Raw genomic sequence first — 24805 nt, forward strand, 5'->3', positions numbered from 1 at the left:
GTGACCAGGCGGTCCGGGGGCCCATGGCAGATTTGGGGACTGGCAGCACCTATGGGAGGCCTGTAATTTGCCAGCAACCTATGACAAAATGGAAACCAGCAGGAGTGTGAGGAGACCTCAAAGTGGCACATGGCAGAGTGGGAGCAATGGGAGGCGGTACAGGGACCCATGACACACTGTGGACCCAGCTGCAGCGTGACCATGCGGTACGGGGGCCCATGGCAGATTTGGGGCCTGGCAGCACCTATGGGAGGCCTGTAATCTGCCAGCAACCTATGACAAAATGGAAACCAGCAGGAGTGTGAGGAGACCTGAAAGTGGCACATGGCAGAGTGTGGCGATGGAAACAGCAGCAATGGGAGGCCGTATAGGGATCCATGACACACTGTGGACCTAGCAGCAGCGTGACGAGGCGGTACGGAGGCCCATGGCAGATTTGGGGCCTGGCAGTACCTATGGGAGGCCTGTAATCTGCCAGCAGCCTATGACAAAATGGAAACCAGCAGGAGTGTGAGGAGACCTGAAAGTGGCACATGGCAGAGTGTGGTGATGGAAACAGCAGCAATGGGAGGCGGTACAGGGACCCATGTCACACTGTGGACCCAGCAGCAGCGTGACCAGGCGGTACGGGGGCCCATGGCAGATTTGGGGCCTGGCAGCACCTATGGGAGGCCTGTAATCTGCCAGCAACCTATGACAAAATGGAAACCAGCAGGAGTGTGAGGAGACCTCAAAGTGGCACATGGCAGAGTGTGGTGATGGAAACAGCAGCAATGGGAGGCGGTACAGGGACCCATGTCACACTGTGGACCCAGCAGCAGCGTGACCAGGCGGTACGGGGGCCCATGGCAGATTTGGGGCCTGGCAGCACCTATGGGAGGCCTGTAATCTGCCAGCAACCTATGACAAAATGGAAACCAGCAGGAGTGTGAGGAGACCTCAAAGTGGCACATGGCAGAGTGTGGTGATGGAAACAGCAGCAATGGGAGGCGGTACAGGGACCCATGTCACACTGTGGACCCAGCAGCAGCGTGACCAGGCGGTACGGGGGCCCATGGCAGATTTGGGGCCTGGCAGCACCTATGGGAGGCCTGTAATCTGCCAGCAACCTATGACAAAATGGAAACCAGCAGGAGTGTGAGGAGACCTGAAAGTGGCACATGGCAGAGTGTGGTGATGGAAACAGCAGCAATGAGAGGCGGTACAGGGACCCATGTCACACTGTGGACCCAGCAGCAGCGTGACCAGGCGGTCCGGGGGCCCATGGCAGATTTGGGGACTGGCAGCACCTATGGGAGGCCTGTAATCTGCCAGCAACCCATGACAAAATGGAAACCAGCAGGAGTGTGAGGAGACCTGAAAGTGGCACATGGCAGAGTGGGAGCAATGGGAGGCGGTACAGGGACCCATGACACACTGTGGACCCAGCAGCAGCGTGACCAGGCGGTACGGGGGCCAATGGCAGATTTGGGGCCTGGCAGCACCTATGGGAGGCCTGTATTCTGCCAGCAACCTATGACAAAATGGAAACCAGCAGGAGTGTGAGGAGACCTCAAAGTGGCACATGGCAGAGTGGGAGCAATGGGAGGCGGTACAGGGACCCATGACACACTGTGGACCCAGCAGCAGCGTGACCAGGCGGTACGGGGGCCCATGGCAGATTTGGGGCCAGGCAGCACCTATGGGAGGCCTGTAATCTGCCAGCAACCTATGACAAAATGGAAACCAGCAGGAGTGTGAGAAGACCTGAAAGTGGCACATGGCAGAGTGTGGTGATGGAAACAGCAGCAATGGGAGGCGGTACAGGGACCCATGTCACACTGTGGACCCAGCAGCAGCGTGACCAGGCGGTACGGGGGCCGATGGCAGATTTTGGGCCTGGCAGCACCTATGGGAGGCCTGTAATCTGCCAGCAACCTATGACAAAATGGAAACCAGCAGGAGTGTGAGGAGACCTGAAAGTGGCACATGGCAGAGTGTGGTGATGGAAACAGCAGCAATGGGAGGCGGTACAGGGACCCATGTCACACTGTGGACCCAGCAGCAGCGTGACCAGGCGGTACGGGGGCCCATGGCAGATTTGGGGCCTGGCAGCACCTATGGGAGGCCTGTAATCTGCCAGCAACCTATGACAAAATGGAAACCAGCAGGAGTGTGAGGAGACCTGAAAGTGGCACATAGCAGAGTGGGAGCAATGGGAGGCGGTACAGGGACCCATGACACACTGTGGACCCAGCAGCAGCGTGACCAGGCGGTACGGGGGCCCATGGCAGATTTGGGGCCTGGCAGCACCTATGGGAGGCCTGTAATCTGCCAGCAACCTATGACAAAATGGAAACCAGCAGGAGTGTGAGGAGACCTGAAAGTGGCACATGGCAGAGTGTGGTGATGGAAACAGCAGCAATGGGAGGCGGTACAGGGACCCATGTCACACTGTGGACCCAGCAGCAGCGTGACAAGGCGGAACGGGGGCCCATGGCAGATTTGGGGCCTGGCAGCACCTATGGGAGGCCTGTAATCTGCCAGCAACCTATGACAAAATGGAAACCAGCAGGAGTGTGAGGAGACCTGAAAGTGGCACATGGTAGAGTGTGGTGATGGAAACAGCAGCAATGGGAGGCGGTACAGGGACCCATGTCACACTGTGGACCCAGCAGCAGCGTGACGAGGCGGTACGGGGGCCCATGGCAGATTTGGGGCCTGGCAGCACCTATGGGAGGCCTGTAATCTGCCAGCAACCTATGACAAAATGGAAACCAGCAGGAGTGTGAGGAGACCTGAAAGTGGCACATGGCAGAGTGTGGTGATGGAAACAGCAGCAATGGGAGGTGGTACAGGGACCCATGTCACACTGTGGACCCAGCAGCAGCGTGACCAGGCGGTACGGGGGCCCATGGCAGATTTGGGGCCTGGGAGCACCTATGGGAGGCCTGTAATCTGCCAGCAACCTATGACAAAATGGAAACCAGCAGGAGTGTGAGGAGACCTGAAAGTGGCACATGGCAGAGTGTGGTGATGGAAACAGCAGCAATGGGAGGCGGTACAGGGACCCATGTCACACTGTGGACCCAGCAGCAGCGTGACCAGGCGGTACGGGGGCCCATGGCAGATTTGGGGCCTGGCAGCACCTATGGGAGGCCTGTAATCTGCCAGCAACCTATGACAAAATGGAAACCAGCAGGAGTGTGAGGAGACCTGAAAGTGGCACATGGCAGAGTGTGGTGATGGAAACAGCAGCAATGGGAGGCGGTACAGGGACCCATGTCACACTGTGGACCCAGCAGCAGCGTGACCAGGCGGTACGGGGGCCCATGGCAGATTTGGGGCCTGGCAGCACCTATGGGAGGCCTGTAATCTGCCAGCAACCTATGACAAAATGGAAACCAGCAGGAGTGTGAGGAGACCTGAAAGTGGCACATGGCAGAGTGTGGTGATGGAAACAGCAGCAATGGGAGGCGGTACAGGGACCCATGTCACACTGTGGACCCAGCAGCAGCGTGATCAGGCGGTACGGGGGCCCATGGCAGATTTGGGGCCTGGCAGCACCTATGGGAGGCCTGTAATCTGCCAGCAACCTATGACAAAATGGAAACCAGCAGGAGTGTGAGGAGACCTGAAAGTGGCACATGGCAGAGTGGGAGCAATGAGAGGCGGTACAGGGACCCATGACACACTGTGGACCCAGCAGCAGCGTGACCAGGCGGTCCGGGGGCCCATGGCAGATTTGGGGCCTGGCAGCACCTATGGGAGGCCTGTAATCTGCCAGCAACCTATGACAAAATGGAAACCAGCAGGAGTGTGAGGAGACCTGAAAGTGGCACATGGCAGAGTGGGAGCAATGGGAGGCGGTACAGGGACCCATGACACACTGTGGACCCAGCAGCAGCGTGACCAGGCGGTACGGGGGCCCATGGCAGATTTGGGGCCTGGCAGCACCTATGGGAGGCCTGTAATCTGCCAGCAACCTATGACAAAATGAAACACACCAGCAGTGTGAGGAGACCTGAAAGTGGCACATGGCAGAGTGGGAGCAATGGGAGGCGGTACAGGGACCCATGACACACTGTGGACCTTGCAGCAGCGTGAGGAGGCGGTACAGGGGCCCATGGCAGATTAGGGGCCTGGCCGCAGCAATGTGAGGCCCGTAATCTGCCAGCATCCTATGACAAAATGAAACACACCAGCAGTGTGAGGAGACCTGAAAGTGGCACATGGCATGACACACTGTGGACCTTGCAGCAGCGTGAGGAGGCGGTACAGGGGCCCATGGCAGATTAGGGGCCTGGCCGCAGCAATGTGAGGCCCGTAATCTGCCAGTATCCTATGACAAAATGGAACCCAGCAGCAGTGTGAGGAGACCTGATAGTGGCACATGGCAGAGTGTGGCGTTGGAGACAGCAGCAATGGGAGGCGGTACAGGGACCCATGACACACTGTGGACCTGGCAGCAGCGTAAGGAGGCGGTACAGGGGCCCATGGCAGATTAGGGGCCTGGCCGCAGCAATGTGAGGCCCGTAATCTGCCAGCATCCTATGACAAAATGAAACACACCAGCAGTGTGAGGAGACCTGAAAGTGGCACATGGCATGACACACTGTGGACCTTGCAGCAGCGTGAGGAGGCGGTACAGGGGCCCATGACAGATTAGGGGCCTGGCCGCAGCAATGTGAGGCCCGTAATCTGCCAGCATCCTATGACAAAATGAAACACACCAGCAGTGTGAGGAGACCTGAAAGTGGCACATGGCATGACACACTGTGGACCTTGCAGCAGCGTGACGAGGCGGTACAGGGGCCCATGGCAGATTAGGGGCCTGGCAGCACCTATGGGAGGCCTGTAATCTGCCAGCAACCTATGACAAAATGGAAACCAGCAGGAGTGTGAGGAGACCTGAAAGTGGCACATGGCAGGGTGTGGCGATGGAAACAGCAGCAATGGGAGGCCGTACAGGGACCCATGACACACTGTGGACCTAGCAGCAGCGTGACGAGGCGGTACAGGGGCCCATGGCAGATTAGGGGCCTGGCAGCAGCTATGGGAGGCCCGTAATCTGCCAGCACCCTATGACAAAATGAAACACACCAGCAGTGTGAGGAGACCTGAAAGTGGCACATGGCATGACACACTGTGGACCTTGCAGCAGCGTGAGGAGGCGGTACAGGGGCCCATGGCAGATTAGGGGCCTGGCCGCAGCAATGTGAGGCCCGTAATCTGCCAGCATCCTATGACAAAATGGAACCCAGCAGCAGTGTGAGGAGACCTGAATGTGGCACATGGCATGACACACTGTGGACCTGGCAGCAGCATGAGGAGGCGGTACGGGGGCCCATGGCAGATTAGGGGCCTGGCAGCAGCAATGGGAGGCGGTACAGGGACCCATGAGACACTGTGGACCTTGCAGCAGCGTGAGGAGGCGTTACAGGGGCCCATGGCAGATTAGGGGCCTGGCAGCAGCTATGGGAGGCCCGTAATCTGCCAGCACCCTATGACAAAATGGAACACACCAGCAGTGTGTGAGGAGACCTGAAAGTGGCACATGTTTGGGGCATGATTCATGGCGGATTTAGTCAGTTGTGTCAGGAACTGGTGGTTTGAAATCCAGACTAATCCACGCCTGATTCATTTTCACAAACGTGAGTCTCTCCACACTTTGGGTGGACAGTCGTGTCCTCCGCGGAGTTACAATACCTCCTGCCGCACTAAACACGCGCTCCGATGCCACGCTACTGGCCGGGCATGACAGCCTTTCAAGGGCAAATTCAGCTAGTTGGGGCCAAAGGTCAAGTTTCGTTGCCCAGTAGTCAAGAGGATTGTCTACCTCGGTTGGCAGGGTGCTGTCCAAGTAGGCCCAAGCCTGTTGTTTGAGCTCCTGCTCCAGGTCCACCTGACGCTGCTGCTGCGGCTGGTTAGTAGTTTCCTCACTGCGCTGGTGAAGAAAGCTACTCATCATCGACTGCAGACTGAGGCAGCCGCTGCTGGTGGAGCTGCCACTGCTCCTACCACCCCACCCCTCCCCTGCTGCCATGGCAGCGGAACGCGAGCGCACAGGGCCCACAGTGTCTGAGGATGGACGTTGGCGCAGAAAGGCAGAGACCAACTGACTACATAGGTGGTTTTTATAGTACGTTATTTTGGCCTCCCTCTCAGCAGGTGTGAAAAAGGCCACCATTTTGGAACGGTCACGAGGGTCCAACAAGGTGGACAGCCAAAAGTCATCCCTCTGTCTGATGGTTATTATTCGGCTGTCGCTATGCAAGCAACCGAGCATGCTATGGGCCATTTGTGCCAAGGAATGCGAGGGACTCCCTGCCTCCATCTCCACAGCATACTGCCACGGTGCGTCTGGGTCCTCTGTCTCCTCCTCTACCAGATGCTCCTGCTCCTCCACTCCTGTCCGCTGAGTGGAAAAACCACCCATTTCACTCAATAATTCCTGAGCACAAATGTCCTCCTCTACCTCCTCCTCTTCTTCCTGTCCTGCCCCCACAGGGCGTTGAGATCTGTGCGCCACGTCTACCGCACCCTGACCAGCCATTGTTAACAGAATTTGTTCCAGGAAGTGCAACAGAGGAATGACGTCGTTCATCCCATAGTCCTGCCGACTCACGAATAGCGTGGCCTCCTCAAAGGGCCTGAGCAAGCGGCAGGTGTCACGCATGAGCTGCCAATGGCTGACATCGAAGTTACACAGGGGAGTACCTTTATCCGCTTGTAACATCAGGAAATCAGTGATGGCCTTTCGCTGTTCGTAAAGGCGGTCTAACATGTGTAGGGTTGAATTCCACCTTGTTGCAACGTCGCAGATCAGGCGATGCTGTGGAATTCCGTTCTGCCGCTGCAGCTCAAGGAGGGTGTGCTTTGCGGTGTAGGAATGGCTGAAATGCATGCAAAGTTTACGTGACATTTTAAGGATGTCTTGCAGTGGGATGGTGGATTTTAGGAACCGCTTGACAACCAGATTGAACACGTGAGCCATGCATGGCGCATGGCACAACCTTCCTTGACGCAGAGCAGACACCATGTTCTTTCCGTTGTCGGTCAACATGGTTCCGATTTTCAGTTTGCGCGGAGACAGCCATCTGTTGATTTCTCTGTTCATTACACTGAGAAGTTCCTCCCCTGTGTGACTACGTTCGCCAAGGCATACCAGGTGCAGCACAGCGTGACACCGTTGCGCCCTGCACATGTGATATGCCGGTCGGGTAATGGGACTTGGCACAGGGGTGGCGGCTGAGGACACGGCGGAAGAAGAGGTGGTAGAGGCGGACATGTTTGCTGGACCAAGGACGTGCAAACGTGGAGGCAAAAGCGTCGTGACCTGTCCAAGTTGCTGGTGCGGCTGTGCCGGCACCACGTTCACCCAGTGGGCCGTAAATGACATGTACTGTCCCTGACCGTAGTTACAGCTCCACACGTCGGCGCTGCCGTGCACTTTGGCAGAGACCGACATGCTCAAAGACTGGCCCACCATCTCTTCTACATGTGAATGCAGGGCTGGCACTGCCTTTTTGGCGAAGAAATGCCGGCTTGGCACTCTCCACCGCGGCGCGGCACAAGCCATCATTTCTCGGAAAGGTGCTGAGTCCACCAGTTGGAAAGGGAGGGACTGCAGCACCAGCAACTTGGACAGGAGGACGTTCAGCTGTTGCACCGTCGGGTGCGTGCTCGCAAACTGTTGTCTCTTGGAAACGGATTCCAAGAAAGACTGCTGACGGAATCCGTGAAGAGGAGTAGCAGGAGAAGGAGCATCTGAACGAGTGGAAGATGCCAACGAGCTACAACTCCCCTCAGCAGAGGTGTTGGAGCCTTGACTGGCTGATGGAGGGCGATTGACGTCGGGTGACGGAGCAAGTAACGGAGCGGGTGATGGAGCGGGGGCTGGGGCGGGCAGAACCGCCGTATCTTTATCACGGTTTTCCCAGGCCACCAAATGGCGACGCTGCATATGCTGACGCAACACTGTAGTCCCAACATGGGCCCCCTGGCCACGCTTGACTTTCTGGCCACATAGTCGACATACGGCTACGTTTACTTCCTCGGGCGGCTTGACGAAAAATTGCCACACCACCGAGTAGGAAACTTTGCCCCCGCTACTCCTCACTGGCTGACTGCTGCTTCCTCCGTGCGCACCGGCACCACTACTGGCCGTGGTGGTAGGCTGCAGTGGAGCTGGTGCTCTACTCCGTGGCCGTTTGGCTCCACTGACACTGCTGCGACCCTGCTGCCTCCTGGGCAACCCACCGACTGTTTCGCTCGCTGCCAAGCTGCCACCCTCTTCTCCTGATGATGCGGAAGAAATTACCTGATGACGACGAGGCTGCCAAGTGCGATCAACCTCCTCATCATCAAGTAGGGTCTCCGCCTCACTACTAGCCCCCTCGGCTGCGTCTGGGTCAGGAGACAGACCTGTCTCTAGACCGGCTACCGAGCCACTCTCCTCGCCAGTACTTCTTCGCCTGGCTGCTGAAAAGGCGGATGTCTCCCCCCGTTCCTGACCGCCCTCTGTTAGCTCTTCCTCACTGTACAGTGGGGCTGAGCCCACAGCATGCGATACTTCGCTTGGTGAGGGAACAGCAAAGGACAGGGGCAGGTAGAGGACATGTGATTTCAGTGGGCTTGCTCCCGGGCCATGCCAACTAACGGTTGTGTCTGACGTACACACCGACCGTTGGCTGTAGGTGTCAGAGGTGACCTGGGAAGAGGAAGACGACCGAGCCAACCAATCGATGACGGCAGGGTTGTCGGAGACACGACCGCTGGATGACACCGGGAGCACTGGCCTCTGGCTGCGACTAGTGCTGCCTCGACCCCTTCCTCTGCTGCCATGTCCTCGCTCCTAAAACATTGCCTCCTCTGCCACTCCTCTGCATGTTGTCTGACATACTCTTTAATTCAACGATTCTGTGTCCCTGAGTAACAATTCTGTGTCCCTGAGTAACAATTCTGTGTCTGTCCCTGAGTAACAATTCTGTGGCCCTGAGTAACAATTCTGTGTCCCTCAGTAACAATTCTGTGGCCCTCAGTAACGGTTCTGTGGCCCTCAGTAACAATTCAGTGTCCCTCAGTAACAATTCAGTGTCCCTCAGTAACAATTCAGTGTCCCTCAGTAACAATTCAGTGTCCCTCAGTAACAATTCAGTGTCTGTCCCTGAGTAAAAATTCTGTGGCCCTAAGTAACGGTTCTGTGGCCCTCAGTAACAATTCTGTGTCCCTGAGTAACGTTTCTGTGGCCCTAAGTAACGGTTCTGTGGCCCTCAGTAACAATTCTGTGTCCCTCAGTAACAATTCTGTGTCCCTCAGTAACAATTCTGTGTCCCTCAGTAACAATTCTGTGTCCCTCAGTAACAATTCTGTGTCCCTCAGTAACAATTCTGTGTCCCTCAGTAACAATTCTGTGTCTGTCCCTGAGTAACAATTCTGTGGCCCTAAGTAACGGTTCTGTGGCCCTCAGTAACAATTCTGTGTCCCTGAGTAACGTTTATGTGGCCCTAAGTAACGGTTCTGTGGCCCTCAGTAACAATTCTGTGGCCCTCAGTAACAATTCTGTGGCCCTCAGTAACAATTCTGTGGCCCTCAGTAACAATTCTGTGGCCCTCAGTAACAATTCTGTGTCTGTCCCTGAGTAACAATTCTGTGGCCCTAAAGAAACGGTTCTGTGGCCCTAAAGAAACGGTTCTGTGGCCCTCAGTAACAATTCTGTGTCCCTGAGTAACGGTTCTGTGGCCCTCAGTAACAATTCTGTGTCCCTGAGTAACAATTATGTGGCCCTAAGTAACGGTTCTGTGGCCCTCAGTAACAATTCTGTGTCCCTGAGTAACAATTCTGTGTCTGTCCCTGAGTAACAATTCTGTGGCCCTAAGTAACGGTTCTGTGGCCCTCAGTAACAATTCTGTGTCCCTCAGTAACAATTCTGTGTCCCTCAGTAACAATTCTGTGTCCCTCAGTAACAATTCTGTGTCCCTCAGTAACAATTCTGTGTCTGTCCCTGAGTAACAATTATGTGGCCCTAAGTAACGGTTCTGTGGCCCTCAGTAACAATTCTGTGGCCCTGAGTAACAATTCTGTGGCCCTAAGTAACAATTCTGTGGCCCTCAGTAACAATTCTGTGTCCCTCAGTAACAATTCTGTGTCCCTCAGTAACAATTCTGTGTCCCTCAGTAACAATTCTGTGTCTGTCCCTGAGTAACAATTCTGTGGCCCTAAGTAACGGTTCTGTGGCCCTCAGTAACAATTCTGTGGCCCTCAGTAACAATTCTGTGTCCCTCAGTAACAATTCTGTGTCCCTCAGTAACAATTCTGTGTCCCTCAGTAACAATTCTGTGGCCCTAAGTAACGGTTCTGTGGCCCTCAGTAACAATTCTGTGTCCCTGAGTAACAATTATGTGGCCCTAAGTAATGGTTCTGTGGCCCTCAGTAACAATTCTGTGTCCCTCAGTAACAATTCTGTGTCCCTCAGTAACAATTCTGTGTCCCTCAGTAACAATTCTGTGTCCCTCAGTAACAATTCTGTGTCTGTCCCTGAGTAACAATTCTGTGGCCCTAAGTAACGGTTCTGTGGCCCTCAGTAACAATTCTGTGTCCCTCAGTAACAATTCTGTGTCCCTCAGTAACAATTCTGTGTCCCTCAGTAACAATTCTGTGTCCCTCAGTAACAATTCTGTGTCTGTCCCTGAGTAACAATTCTGTGGCCCTAAGTAACGGTTCTGTGGCCCTAAGTAACGGTTCTGTGGCCCTAAGTAACGGTTCTGTGGCCCTAAGTAACGGTTCTGTGGCCCTCAGTAACAATTCTGTGTCCCTGAGTAACAATTCTGTGTCTGTCCCTGAGTAACAATTCTGTGGCCCTAAGTAACGGTTCTGTGGCCCTCAGTAACAATTCTGTGTCCCTGAGTAACAATTATGTGGCCCTAAGTAACGGTTCTGTGGCCCTCAGTAACAATTCTGTGTCTGTCCCTGAGTAACAATTCTGTGTCCCTCAGTAACAATTCTGTGTCCCTCAGTAACAATTCTGTGTCTGTCCCTGAGTAAAAATTCTGTGGCCCTAAGTAACGGTTCTGTGGCCCTAAGTAACGGTTCTGTGGCCCTCAGTAACAATTCTGTGTCCCTGAGTAACAATTCTGTGTCTGTCCCTGAGTAACAATTCTGTGGCCCTAAAGAAACGGTTCTGTGGCCCTCAGTAACAATTCTGTGTCCCTGAGTAACAATTCTGTGGCCCTAAGTAACGGTTCTGTGGCCCTCAGTAACAATTCTGTGTCCCTGAGTAACAATTATGTGGCCCTAAGTAACGGTTCTGTGGCCCTCAGTAACAATTCTGTGTCCCTCAGTAACAATTCTGTGTCTGTCCCTGAGTAACAATTCTGTGGCCCTAAGTAACGGTTCTGTGGCCCTCAGTAACAATTCTGTGTCCCTCAGTAACAATTCTGTGTCTGTCCCCGAGTAACAATTCTGTGGCCCTAAGTAACGGTTCTGTGGCCCTCAGTAACAATTCTGTGTCCCTGAGTAACGTTTCTGTGGCCCTCAGTAACGTTTCTGTGGCCCTCAGTAACAATTCTGTGGCCCTCAGTAACAATTCTGTGGCCCTCAGTAACAATTCTGTGGCCCTCAGTAACAATTCTGTGGCCCTCAGTAACAATTCTGTGGCCCTCAGTAACAATTCTGTGGCCCTCAGTAACAATTCTGTGTCCCTCAGTAACAATTCTGTGTCCCTCAGTAACAATTCTGTGTCCCTCAGTAACAATTCTGTGTCTGTCCCTGAGTAACAATTCTGTGGCCCTAAGTAACGGTTCTGTGGCCCTAAGTAACGGTTCTGTGGCCCTAAGTAACGGTTCTGTGGCCCTCAGTAACAATTCTGTGTCCCTGAGTAACAATTCTGTGTCTGTCCCTGAGTAACAATTCTGTGGCCCTAAAGAAACGGTTCTGTGGCCCTCAGTAACAATTCTGTGTCCCTGAGTAACAATTCTGTGGCCCTAAGTAACGGTTCTGTGGCCCTCAGTAACAATTCTGTGTCCCTGAGTAACAATTATGTGGCCCTAAGTAACGGTTCTGTGGCCCTCAGTAACAATTCTGTGTCCCTCAGTAACAATTCTGTGTCTGTCCCTGAGTAACAATTCTGTGGCCCTAAGTAACGGTTCTGTGGCCCTCAGTAACAATTCTGTGTCCCTCAGTAACAATTCTGTGTCTGTCCCTGAGTAACAATTCTGTGGCCCTAAGTAACGGTTCTGTGGCCCTCAGTAACAATTCTGTGTCCCTGAGTAACGTTTCTGTGGCCCTAAGTAAAGTTTCTGTGGCCCTAAGTAACGGTTCTGTGGCCCTCAGTAACAATTCTATGTCCGAGTAACGTTTCTCTGTCCCTAAGTAACGTTTCTGTGGCCCTAAGTAACGGTTCTGTGGCCCTCAGTAACAATTCTATGTCCGAGTAACGTTTCTCTGTCCCTAAGTAACGTTTCTGTGGCCCTAACTCTGTCCCTAATACAGAGCGGTCTGCCTCTCTTGAATGACTGGAGGCAAATGGAGAATTCTAAAATGGCCGCCATTTATAGCTCGACCATTACACAGTGCTGGCTGGCTGGCTGCTGATTGGCTAATGCGATCACATGTCATTAATGAATGCATTATGGGTCAGCGCGCCTTGTCTGTGCGCCTTCCCAGACATCCCCGCTCCGTCGCCGCACATGTCGCCGCCATTTTAGGAAAAATTTTGATTCGCGCACCCGAAGTATGCTATTTTTCGGATTCGGCGCGAATCGAAATTTTTCCAATATTCGAAACGAATTCCACTTCGCCTACTTCGATTCGCTCATCTCTAGTTTTGAGGTAAATGATGGTCTTTCAGGGGTTTAGGTAATAGAGACAGGTTAGCCAAGAGTATCTCCTCAGGAAACCTACCGCCCTGCAAAACATCATTGAATAATGACATCAAAGAGGGAGCCAATGTAGGAGCAAAATGTTTATAATAACTGGCCGTGAACCCATCAGGGCCGGTGCTGTGGAAGTTCTGAGTGCGCTAATCACACAGGATATTTCCTTCAAAGTGCATGGGGCATTGAGAGAGGATATCTGAGAGGGTGAGAGAACAGGGAGGGTATAGAATCAAGCCACGAGCCATTTGAGGAAGCAGAAGTTGGTTGCAGAGGAGCTAACAGGGTGGAATAAAATTTTTAAAAAATACCCAGGACTTCACGAGGAAGAGAGGAGATACTGCCGGATTTAGTACATAACTTGTAGATATGTGGGGGTCGTATTTAAAGGTTTAATTTCTGTGCCAACATAGTAGACCCTGAATTACTATGTAATAAAAAGGAGGCCTTCGACCAGCGTAGAGCTTTTTTAGTTTTCTGGGATAGTAAAGTATTCAGTTCTAGACGCTTTTGCGATATCATGGTTTGTTACGGAGAGATGGATTGCCATCATGAGCCCTATAATGTGATTCTAATTCTCGGGTAAGTTTCTGAATTTGTTTCCACCGCTCTCTATTTCTAGAAGAAGCCATAGAAATAAGGAGGCCTCGCAGGACCGCCTTATGGGCTACCCACAAGATGGCCGGGGAGATATCAGGAGTTGTGTTTGACTGAAAGTATTCTTGAATGGAAGTAACTACTTCATGGCGGGTGTTAGTATCCGTAAGCATAGAGTCGTTAAGTCTCCAGGAGTAGGGAGTAGGGGCTAGACCTATAAAAGTGATAGACAGCGCGATAATATTATGATCTGACCAGGGGCTTAAATGAATGCAAGCTTTCCTAGAGTTAGCCAGCAGAATGGGGGAGCAATAGATATAATCTAGTCTAGCATAAGAGTCATGTGGGTGGGAGTAAAATGAATAATCTCTAGCTCCTACATTATGTGCCCTCCTGGAGTCTACCAGTTGAAGTGTGTCTTTTTTGGTAAGGAATTTTGTGAAGGCCCGGGAGGATGGTGAGGACGAGCTTTGGTTTAAAAGGGGGTTAGCTACCAAATAAAATCACCTCCCACCAATAAAAGAGGGGATAGAAACCTATCAAGAATTTTGAAAAAAAAAAAAACGGGAAAAGAAGGATGCTTACGCCGAATTTGGTGCATAGACATTAGCGATCGTGAGTTCGCGACCCGAGGGGGTGCCTTTAATAATGATAAATCTGCTCTCAGGGTCACCTGCCCGAGGGTTTTTTTACTACAAACACATGGGAATAACATGCCCTGCCCTGCTTGTCCCGGGGAACTCAGGTAAGGACCTGCTGATCTACCAGGTCCCCAATTAGGACACGCAGGGCCTGCACCCTTTCCCGATCCTTGAGAAGGTGGGTTACCAGATATCTGGCGGGGGGACTGAAGTTGAACTCCAACCTGTACCCCTTCTTGATCAAGTCCAGGATGTACAGATTCGAGAAGATTGAAGCCTACTGAGGGAGAAAGGTCCCCAGTCTTCTTTCCATTGGGACGTTCAAGTCATTGAGATGAGACTTGGTGGGCCTTGAGGAGGATTGAATAAGATTCCTCCTCTTCCCCTATTCCTGTGCCCTGTCCAATGTTTCTTAGGCTGAACCTCCTTAGCCTGCTGGGCCTGTGTTTTTCAACAAAAAACCCTACTAGAGTAAAACCTTTTCTTACTCTCTGGGAATGTCCTCTTGTTATGGGCCGTACATTCCAGAGCCTCCTCGAGACCTGGACCAAAAAGATTATCGCCAATAAAGGGTAAGGCACAAAGGTGCAGTTTGAATGCTGAGTTCCCTGCCCAGGTTTTTAACCAAAATGCCCTTTTAGATGAATTCACTAGGGAAACCAACTGCTTTAAACAGCAAAGGAAATTATTTATTTATTTCAGGTACTTATATAGTGCTGTCAGTTTACGCAGCGCTTTACATATATATTGTACATTCACATCAGTCCCCGCCCCCGAGGAGCGTACAATCTAATATCCCTAACTCACATTCATACATACACATACTAGGGACAATTTTGACAGGAGCCAATTAACCTACCAGCATGTCTTTGGAGTGTGGGAGGAAACCGGAGTACCCAGAGAAAACCCATGCAGGCACAGGGAGAACATGCAAACTCCAAGCAGGTGGTGCCATGGCTGGGATTCGAACCAACAACCCGAGTACTGCCAGGCGGAAGTGCTAACAATTTAGCCACTGTGCTGCCCTATATTTCAGGATTTGCTGCCTGGAGGTTCCTGCCGAGAGATGTGACTGTGTAAGCCAGCATTCCAGATTTCTGGTGACACAGGTAGCCGATAAAGCTGGCCTAAACTGATGGAAGTGGAATCCCAGGCCCTGTGGAGTAAGACTTCACCCCTCTTATACATAGGGTCCTTCATGGCCCCCATATCTTCAAATGCTAAGTCCATCCTTTTAGAGACTTTAGATAAGGGGGTGTCTAATTTCTGAACCTTGTTCCATTGCTGGGACCTGTTATCCTCAAAAGGAAACCTCCTATTAAGATTACTTGAGAAAAAGGGTTTCCTCTCAGGGCTTTCCCATTCCTGCTTAATGGTATCAACCAGGGAACTGTGGACTGGAAAGACACTAGTCTTTCTAGCATGCAAACCTTGATACATGAGGTCATGCTTAGATAGGCAAACATCCTCCTCCTCGATCTCTAAGGTTTTGTAGATAACTTTAAGGAGGTTGTCCACATCTTCCAGGGGCAATTTGTTCCTGGAACCTCTGGAGGAGCAAACTTCACCGTCCTCCTGATATGAGCCTGAATCTACCTTTGAGGAAGCAAGAGACCTAGGATCCTCCTCCGGGTCCTCCTCCCCTCTTAATGCATCTGCTACCTACAAACCCACCGATTGGGTCCAAGGATCCAGTGGCAACTGCATTTTTCCAATAGGGATCTAAAGGATACACTACCACCTCCCCCCCACTCCCCCTCTCTGTTGGGGTCCCTCAAGGCTCTGTCCTTGGGCCCCTTCTCTTCTCCATCTACACCTCCTCCCTTGGCCAACTGATACACTCCCACGGCTTCAACTACCACCTCTATGCCGACGACACGCAAATCTATCTCTCGACCCCCCACCTCATCCCTTCAGTCTCCGCCCGAATCACCAGCCTACTGAACGACATATCAGATTGGATGTCACTCCACTTCCTTAAACTGAACCTCTCCAAAACCGAGCTCCTAGTCTTTCCCCCAGCCCGCACACACCCCCCCACTGACTTCTCCATCACGTCCAACCATGCCACCATCAAGCCCACCCCGCAAGCCAGAGTACTTGGTGTCATACTAGACTCCAATCTATCCTTCCAGCCCCAAGTCCAATCGCTAACAAACTCATGCAGACTCCACCTCTGCAACATCGCCAAAATCTGCACGTTCCTAACCCCAGAAACCACTAAACAGCTCATCCACTCCCTCATCCTATCACGACTCGATTGCTGCAACTCCCTCCTCACTGGCCTGCCTCTTAACAGGCTATCCCCGCTTCAGTCAATCCTGAATAAGGCAGCCAGACTCATCCACCTCACCAACCGCTCCGCTTCTGCCACCCCCTCCACTGGCTTCTGATTGCCCAACGGATCAAATTCAGAATGCTAACACTGACATACAAAGCTGTGCACCATACTGCCCCAAACTACATCACCGACCTAATATCCATCTATCACCCAAAAGATATGTTTCGCTCCTCACAAGACCTCCTTCTCTCTAGTTCCCTGATCTCCTCCTCCCATGCTCGCCTCCAGGACATCACCCATCCTCTGGAACTCCCTACCCCAATCCATCAGACTATCACCCACTCTCCTCTCCTTTAGGCGCACCCTAAAAACCCATCTCTTCAGGGAAGCCTACCCCACCCCCTGCTAACTGCCAATATCCTCCACTCCTCCTACCACTCCAACCCACAGCTTTTCCTCCCATACCACTATCCCCTCCCTCCTAGATTGAAAGCTCCAAGGAGCAGGGCCCTCGCACCCCTCGTGTATCACATTGTATTGTTATTGTACTGTCTCATGTACTGTCTCCCATTGTAATGTACAGCGCTGAGCGAACTGTTGGCGCTTTATAAATACTGTATAATAATAATACTAATAATAATAATAAAAGGATTGAAATGTAGACAACATGTCATCCTTAATGGAGGTGAGCACTTTATGGCACGCTGTAAATGACTTATCCTTAAGTAGGCTAGCCACACAATTGCAGCATAAGGGTTTTTCCCAAGCTGAACCCAATTTAGCTGCACAAACTGCACACTTCTTCTTGGGGGTCTGACTCTGCACCTTGTCCTGGACTTTAACATACAATAAGCAAGAAAAGATACAATACAGAAAATAATCAGCACAGGGCCCCTCATACAAAAAACACTGTGCTGGGGAAGCAGGAAAAGGAAGTGTGCCCACCAGGGTCAGCAAGAGGGATCAGAGTCCCCAAGCTTACCTTAGAGGAGCCAGTGCTTGAAGGACCAGGGTATGCCTGAGAAGTGCCAGCGCCTTCCATATGTCCCTCTTGGTGTGGAGCCACAGGCTCTGCTTTGTCTGTACTCCAGACTGGCTGCCAGTGCTAATATGGAGACTGGAACCACGAGTCTCCGGCGCCCGTCGCTGATGTCACCACGGCCGGAACTTCCGGTTCCTGGGAAGCACCCAGAAGTTGGGGCTACTTGCACGCCTGCTTGGCAGTCACTCTGCCCCAATGTGCATCGGATGCTGGAGCCCCCCCACACGGGAAGGAGAACGACAGGCATCAAAGGTCCTGGAGCACTCTGGACACCCCCGATGATGGTTATCATCCACTGAGGCATGGAAGGACATCAGGAGCGCAGCCCCACTTCCCCTGTAGGGATTGCGTCGGGCAGGAGGAAGTAATCCAGACCAGGATCCACCAGCAACCTCTAGGGCCAAGGACTTCCAAACAATCAGTTCCTTGATGACTGCACCCATCCTTGCAGAGGAAACACTAAAAACTCAGGAGGGAGGCCTGGTGGTCCGCCTTTTATAGTACTGTGCTTACGTGTTTCCTGTCCCAGAGGGAGGAGCTCTGTCTCAGGAGGGATGTCCTGGAGGACGTTTGGAGAAATGAACATTAGAATGTCTGAGAGACAAAAGCCAGAAATAGATCAGTGGCTGCATGCACACCTCATTGTTAGGCTGCAGGTAGAGAGGCAGAGATGAGGCAGGATTTCTCATGAAATACAAATTAAAGTGTATTATTTTCAAAACAGCCAAGAATATTTCACAAGGTCTGAAAAGTATGTAAGTCATCGAGTTATTCCCCAATTTAAGAAGAAGAGCATAACTGCAGGTAGTAAATGTAAGAGAGGAGTTGCAGATGATACGATGGTGGGTAGTATGTACAGGAGAGGAGTGTGGAGGTATGACAGTGATGGGTATGTACGGGAGAGGAGTACGGAGGTATGACAGTGATCGGTATGTACGGGAGAGGAGTGTGGGGGGTATGACAGTGATGGGTATGTACGGGAGAGGAGTGTGGGGGGTATGACAGTGATGGGTATGTACGGGAGAGGAGTGTGGGGGGTATGACAGTGATGGGTATGTACGGGAGAGGAGTGTGGGGGGTATGACAGTGATGGGTATGTACGGGAGAGGAGTACGGGGGTATGACAGTGATGGGTATGTACGGGAGAGGAGTACGGGGGTATGACAGTGATGGGTATGTACGGGAGAGGAGTACGGAGGTATGACAGTGATGGGTATGTACGGGAGAGGAGTACGGAGGTATGACAGTGATGGGTATGTACGGGAGAGGAGTACGGAGGTATGACAGTGATGGGTATGTACGGGAGAGGAGTACGGAGGTATGACAGTGATGGGTATGTACGGGAGAGGAGTACGGAGGTATGACAGTGATGGGTATGTACGGGAGAGGAGTACGGAGGTATGACAGTGATGGGTATGTACGGGAGAGGAGTACGGAGGTATGACAGTGATGGGTATGTACGGGAGAGGAGTACGGAGGTATGACAGTGATCGGTATGTACGGGAGAGGAGTACAGAGGTATGACAGTGATGGGTATGTACAGGAGAGGAGTACGGAGGTGTGACCGTGATGGGTATGTACAGGAGAGGAGTGTGGAGGTGTGACAGTGATGGGTATGTACAGGAGAGGAGTACGGAGGTGTGACAGTGATGGGTATGTACAGGAGAGGAGTACGGAGGTGTGACAGTGATCGGTATGTACAGGAGAGGAGTACGGAGGTATGACAGTGATGGGTATGTACAAGAGAGGAGTACGGAGGTATTACAGTGATGGGTATGTACAAGAGAGGAGTACGGAGGTATGACAGTGATGGGTATGTACAGGAAAGGAGTACGGAGGTATGACGTTCCCAGGGAGGAGTATCTCAGGAAGGGACTATACTCCATCATAACGCTGGTTCTCGGAGTGTCAGGTCCCAGCGGGTTCTCCTGGTGTCTCTCCTGTTATTCTGTCTCGGACACATCAGAGGAACATGGTGGGAGATCGGCCTGAATGTCCTTCCTAGGAGGGAATACCGGAGCCATTCTGAGGCCCATTTAATGGCCGGCAATGAGGAGGAAACCAACACTGAGAAGTAGATGCTGAGATATATACAGCACGGGGCAGCACAGTGGCTGAGTGGTTAGCACTTCCACCTGGCAGAACTCGGGTTGTTGGTTCAAATCCTAACCATGGCACCACCTGCCTGGAGTTTGCATGTTCTCCCTGTGCCTGTGTGGGTTTCCTCCGGGAACTCAGGGGCGGGGACTGATGGGAATGTACAATATAGATGTAAACTGACGGCGCTATATAAGTACCTGGAATAAATAATAATAATACACCCAGATCATCGATGACGAGGAGGAAGGTTCGGTCACAGATGATTGGTCTGTCTATAGCAGGGACAGGAGCCGGGACCAGGAATAGGAGATCCACCTGACTTACCCGTGTGCTCCGACATGGAGAAGATCCCATGCTGGCCCTATGGTGGCCGTGTGTTCAGGATGGAGACCGATTCTGTTGGATCCTCTGGAAGCAGATCTAAAATGGCTGAAAGGAAGAAAGTTTTCCAGGTACAGGAAGTGACACAGAGAGGAAGTGACACCAGACAGGAAGTGACACAAAACAGGAAGTGACTCCAGACAGGAAGTGACACAAAACAGGAAGTGACTGCGGACAGATTTATACAGAGGCTGCAGTATGGAGAGCAGACACTAGATGGATCTGATCCAACAAAATCTGAATAGTAAAAAACAACAGGGAAAAAACCTGAAATGTTAATGACGATGGCGGCTCGTAAACTTCCTATTTAGCAGCTTGAGGTCATTGTCCCACTCTACAGGTTACATCACATCACGTGACTTCCTCAGGAGTTGGCCATCCGACGTACAGCTGCCTATATATACCATTATAATCCTTAATATACCAATCGGGCGCCATTATGTTGTAGCCTGTCTGTCCCTTATTTGGCGGCCATTTTCCCTTGGTCTAGTATCAATTTACATTTATCCCATTACAGTGCAGAGGATTAGATATTCGTCCTCCATTTTTTGCAGCCTGCACGTCCCTCCTCCGGCAGCCATTTTCCCTTGGTCTAGTATCAATTTACATTTATCCCATTACAGTGCAGTGGATTAGATCTTCGTCCTCCATTTTGTTGTAGCCGTCCTGTCCCTCCTCCGGCGGCCATTTTCCCTTAGTCTGATAGAAATGCTGGCACATTTTGTCCCCTGATATTAGACATTAGCCGGGTGATTGTATACACACAGCGGGCAGATCTCAATCAATGTCACCCACTAGTCTATTCTGTCACGGGGTTGGCCAGCCAATCATGTGGCTCCTATTCTGTCCTTCCAATGACCATTCCTAGTACATAGGACTCATCTTCCATACTACATTCATGATACAACAAGATGGAAACTCCCAATATACAGAGAAAATCTCCCATAAAATACATAGAAATCACATCTGCCCTAAAGGGCCATAAACATAAGAAGATTGCCCCCGACGCCCCCAGATTCATCTACAATACTAGCCAAGGTGTCATTGGTCCCCCTAATACACGGACAGTACCTGTTTCATGTACAGGAATGAAGACAACACAAGCTGCTGGTGTGAGGAATCATGTTGTACAACAGAACTGCATCCAGGTCAGCATAGAACAGGAAGCAGGAAGTATAAGGCCATGCAATATTCCCGGATACAAGTCGGGTCACAGGATTTGTACAATGACTCTATAACGTCTCCCTTTTTTACATTCCATTCAAACCTTGTAAACAATGAAACTAAAACAGATCCTAAACAGTCTTGAACATGGCATGCTGTGTGACTGGTAGATACACTACAGATTGAGTCTATCTGGTGGTCTGGAAACTCGACCACTACGCAAGGCCACAGGGATTTTCCTGGGGAAATCCGTTCAGCTCCAGAAGGTGTTGATAAGGAGCGACCCTCTTTCCTGGCTGGTGTGTTTGGCAGAGAAGAACTTGTCGGGATATGTGGCTGCATTATGTCATCCTCATTGTATCCCGATATGACAGCGGAGTTCTCTCTGCTTTGAGTATATGGTCCAGTAGGACTCGGGGCATTGAGCACCTCAGGAGGATCACGTGCAGGATGCTCATAGGCTTGTGCGGTGAATCGTTCTGCCCTTCACAGGTCCACTCGATTGCGGCGGTAAAGACTGCCTTCTACATCCACAAGATATGATCGAGGAGCAACCCTCTGAACACAGGAACCCAGTCTCCAGTGACCGGTCCTGTCACCTGGAAGCGGCTTCATACGGATTGGCTCTCCAATGCTTAGTTCAGGTAAGTCTTTAGCAGACACATCGTATGACAGTTTGGCAATCTGTTTCCTCCTCTGCAGTTTTGCCGGGACACCTGTAACCACAGAAGGATCAAGTAATTTGTTGGCCACAGGCAATGAAGTCTTCAGTCTCCTAGACATCAAGCGCTGTGCAGGTCTGTGACAGGACGTGTACTTATTGATGTGGATAGAGAACTTGGCTGATAATGGTGTATCCAGATCACCTTTCCAGAATTCTGCTCCTGTGACGTCTGGATAATTCATCTCCTTCATCTGTTTTCAGGCATCAGTGTCTCACCTTGCAATAGTGTAGCCTACTTCCTCTGGTCAATAGCAGGAATAGACTGACCATTTTTAAACTCGGGCACTGCCCCAGGGCCAGGGGACAGTAGGGGGCCCCATGAGATGCCCCTGGTACCTTTTTCATAGGCTTTTTTGTTTGGGCAAGGACACAGGGGCCCCATGAGTGGTTAGTCCACCCCTGGCCAACAGTGAGAAAAAATAAATGAATGGACTATTGTTGTTATAGCAGTATTCAAGCATTCATTTATTTTTTAATGTGTTTTTTTTTTATTTTTTATATGATTTAAAATATATTTTCTAACATTTTTTGAAATCAAATGTTTTTTGTTTCACCAATAAAAGGGCCATGGCCTATTGTATCCTACTATCAAGTCATGTTTTGTATGTATCAACATTGTTATGGCTGATAATTACATTTATGTTGTGCTTATCCACTTGTTGTCTGCAAGGTTTTACCTCCATGATGACAGCCTTTCTAGCTATTCATTACAGCGCTACTTTAACTGGCCATTGCAGAGTCATGTAATATTGTAATACAATTGAATTTGATTACCAATATATATATAAATATTATTTTTATTATTTATTTACTTTGTATTATTTTGCATCACCACTGTTTATTTTCCATGATAAATTGATTTTAAAGGCTTAAGTTCTTTCAGCTTCATGCATTGTATGCATGCATTACAAAAACATGTATGCTGCAGCACACCCATCCCCGCCAACCCCCCCACAATATTTACTTGATCCCCATTGATATCAATGAATGGCCACAACAGCCTTGGCTGTCCCTTTTCTCTGCCTTGTCATTGGCTCCCACTGCTGTAAATCACAGGCAGTCATGTAATGAAGTAAGAGGAGGCGTGGCCAAGCCGTGGCCTGTGTGTGAATGGACACATGGACCATCATCTTGCCAATGCACCTGCTTGGGTGTCTCCATAGGAAGTTAAGTATCATTTTTTTTCTTAGTTTCAAAAGAAAATTAAACTTTCATATAGCTTTTGAAAAGACTGGAAATATGTAAAATTAAAAAATACTTTCTACTCCAATAAAATCCTATTTCTTTAGATGAATGTAGGCAATAATGGATCATCCGACATGTCTTTAAAAAAAAAAAAACATTTTCTATGTGTTATTAATTGGTTGGGGGGAACAATACAGTCTATAACTATGTTATATACAATATATCTGATCATTCTTCAGTCATGATGAACTCTTGTCTTCTTTTTCTCGAGGCTCTAAAATGCCCAAATGATATCTGTATGGAAATTAGATTCTTTTTTTTTTCTTTTGTGAAACATTTTTGATTAACTAATTGCCAACAGCAGATATCCGAATGACGGCTACACTGCGTCCGGCCAGTTCTGGGTGGACATCATATGACGTCCTCCCAGAACGCGCTCTCCTGGGCGCCCCCTGGTCCGCACACCCGGCGATCTCCGTGATCGCTGTGTTCTACGTACACGGCTGATCACGTAATGTGTTAAAAGGCCAATTATGCCTGGATTTCAGCACCTGATCAGCCGTGTCCAATGACACACTGATCACCGGGAAATGCCATTGCAGGTTCTCTTTCCTCACGCTGTCAGAGCACCAGGAAAGTACTGACGAGAACCGGCAGTTGTCAGAGCGGGGATCGGCACCGATCATTAGGCCAGTGATGATCAGTGCCCAGCAGTGCCACCCACCAGTTACGCCCACCTGTGCCTAGCACTGCACCAATCTGTACACCCACCTGTGTCAGCCACCTGTGCCCAGCAGTGTACCCACCTGTGCCACCCACCTGTGCCCACCAGTGCCACCCACCTGTGCCCACCAGTGCCACCCACCTGTGTCCACCAGTGCAGCCCAGCGGTTGCGCCAGTCAGCGCCCAGCAGTGATGCCAGTCAGTGCCACCTATCAGTACCCATTATCAGTGCTGCCTATCTGTGCTACCTCATTAGTGCTGCCTATCAGTGCCATTGAGTGCTGCTTATCAGTGCCCATCAGTGCTGCCTATCAGTGCCCATCAGTGCTGTCTATCAGTGCCCATCAGTGCTGTCTATCTGTGCCCATCAGTGCTGCCTATCAGTGCTGTCTATCAGTGCCCATCACTGCTGCCTATCAGTGCCCATCAGTGCTGCCTATCAGTGCTGTCTATCAGTGCCCATCACTGCTGCCTATCAGTGCCCATCAGTGCTGCCTATCAGTGCTGTCTATCAGTGCCGCCGATCAGTGCTGCCTCATCAACGTACTTCATTGACGGAGAAAAATTACCTTTTTTAAAAAAATTTATAATAGAAACAAAGCAATTTTTTTTTTTTTTTTGCACTTTCTTTTTTTATATTGCAAAAAGTAAAGTGCCCAGCAGTGCTTAAATACCACCAAAAGAAAGCTCTATTTGTGAGAAAAAGATAACAATTTCATATGGGTACAATCTTGCATGACCGCGCAATTGTCATTCAAAGTGCAACAGCGCTGAAAGCTGAAAATTGGCCGGTAAAGAAGGAGGTATAAGTGCCCGGTAGGGAAGGAGGTATAAGTGCCGGTAGGGAAGGAGGTACAAGTGCCCGGTAGGGAAGGAGGTATAAGTGCCGGTAGGGAAGGAGGTACAAGTGCCGGTAGGGAAGGAGGTATAAGTGCCCGGTAGGGAAGGAGGTACAAGTGCCGGTAGGGAAGGAGGTACAAGTGCCCGGTAGGGAAGGAGGTACAAGTGCCCGGTAGGGAAGGAGGTACAAGTGCCCGGTAGGGAAGGAGGTATAAGTGCCCGGTAGGGAAGGAGGTACAAGTGCCCGGTAGGGAAGGAGGTATAAGTGCCCG

At 50.9% G+C, this 24805-nt stretch overlaps 1 protein-coding gene across 1 annotated transcript in view; it reads right to left on the reverse strand.

Moving 5' to 3' along the window:
• LOC149427760 (uncharacterized) overlaps positions 1-19966 on the reverse strand; it is a 44475-nt gene extending 24509 nt beyond the window's left edge. The window contains exon 1 of the mRNA XM_089667693.1: positions 19840-19966. The gene's annotated coding sequence lies outside the window, so the exon portion shown is untranslated. The remainder of the gene's footprint in view (positions 1-19839) is intronic.
• Positions 19967-24805: the final 4839 nt, after the last annotated feature.

This window comes from Staurois parvus, unplaced genomic scaffold (genome assembly GCF_062004578.1).
Source record: "Staurois parvus isolate SC_StPar_1 unplaced genomic scaffold, SC_StPar_1.0 ptg003512l, whole genome shotgun sequence".
In the NCBI taxonomy this organism is placed as follows: Eukaryota; Metazoa; Chordata; class Amphibia; order Anura; family Ranidae; genus Staurois; species Staurois parvus.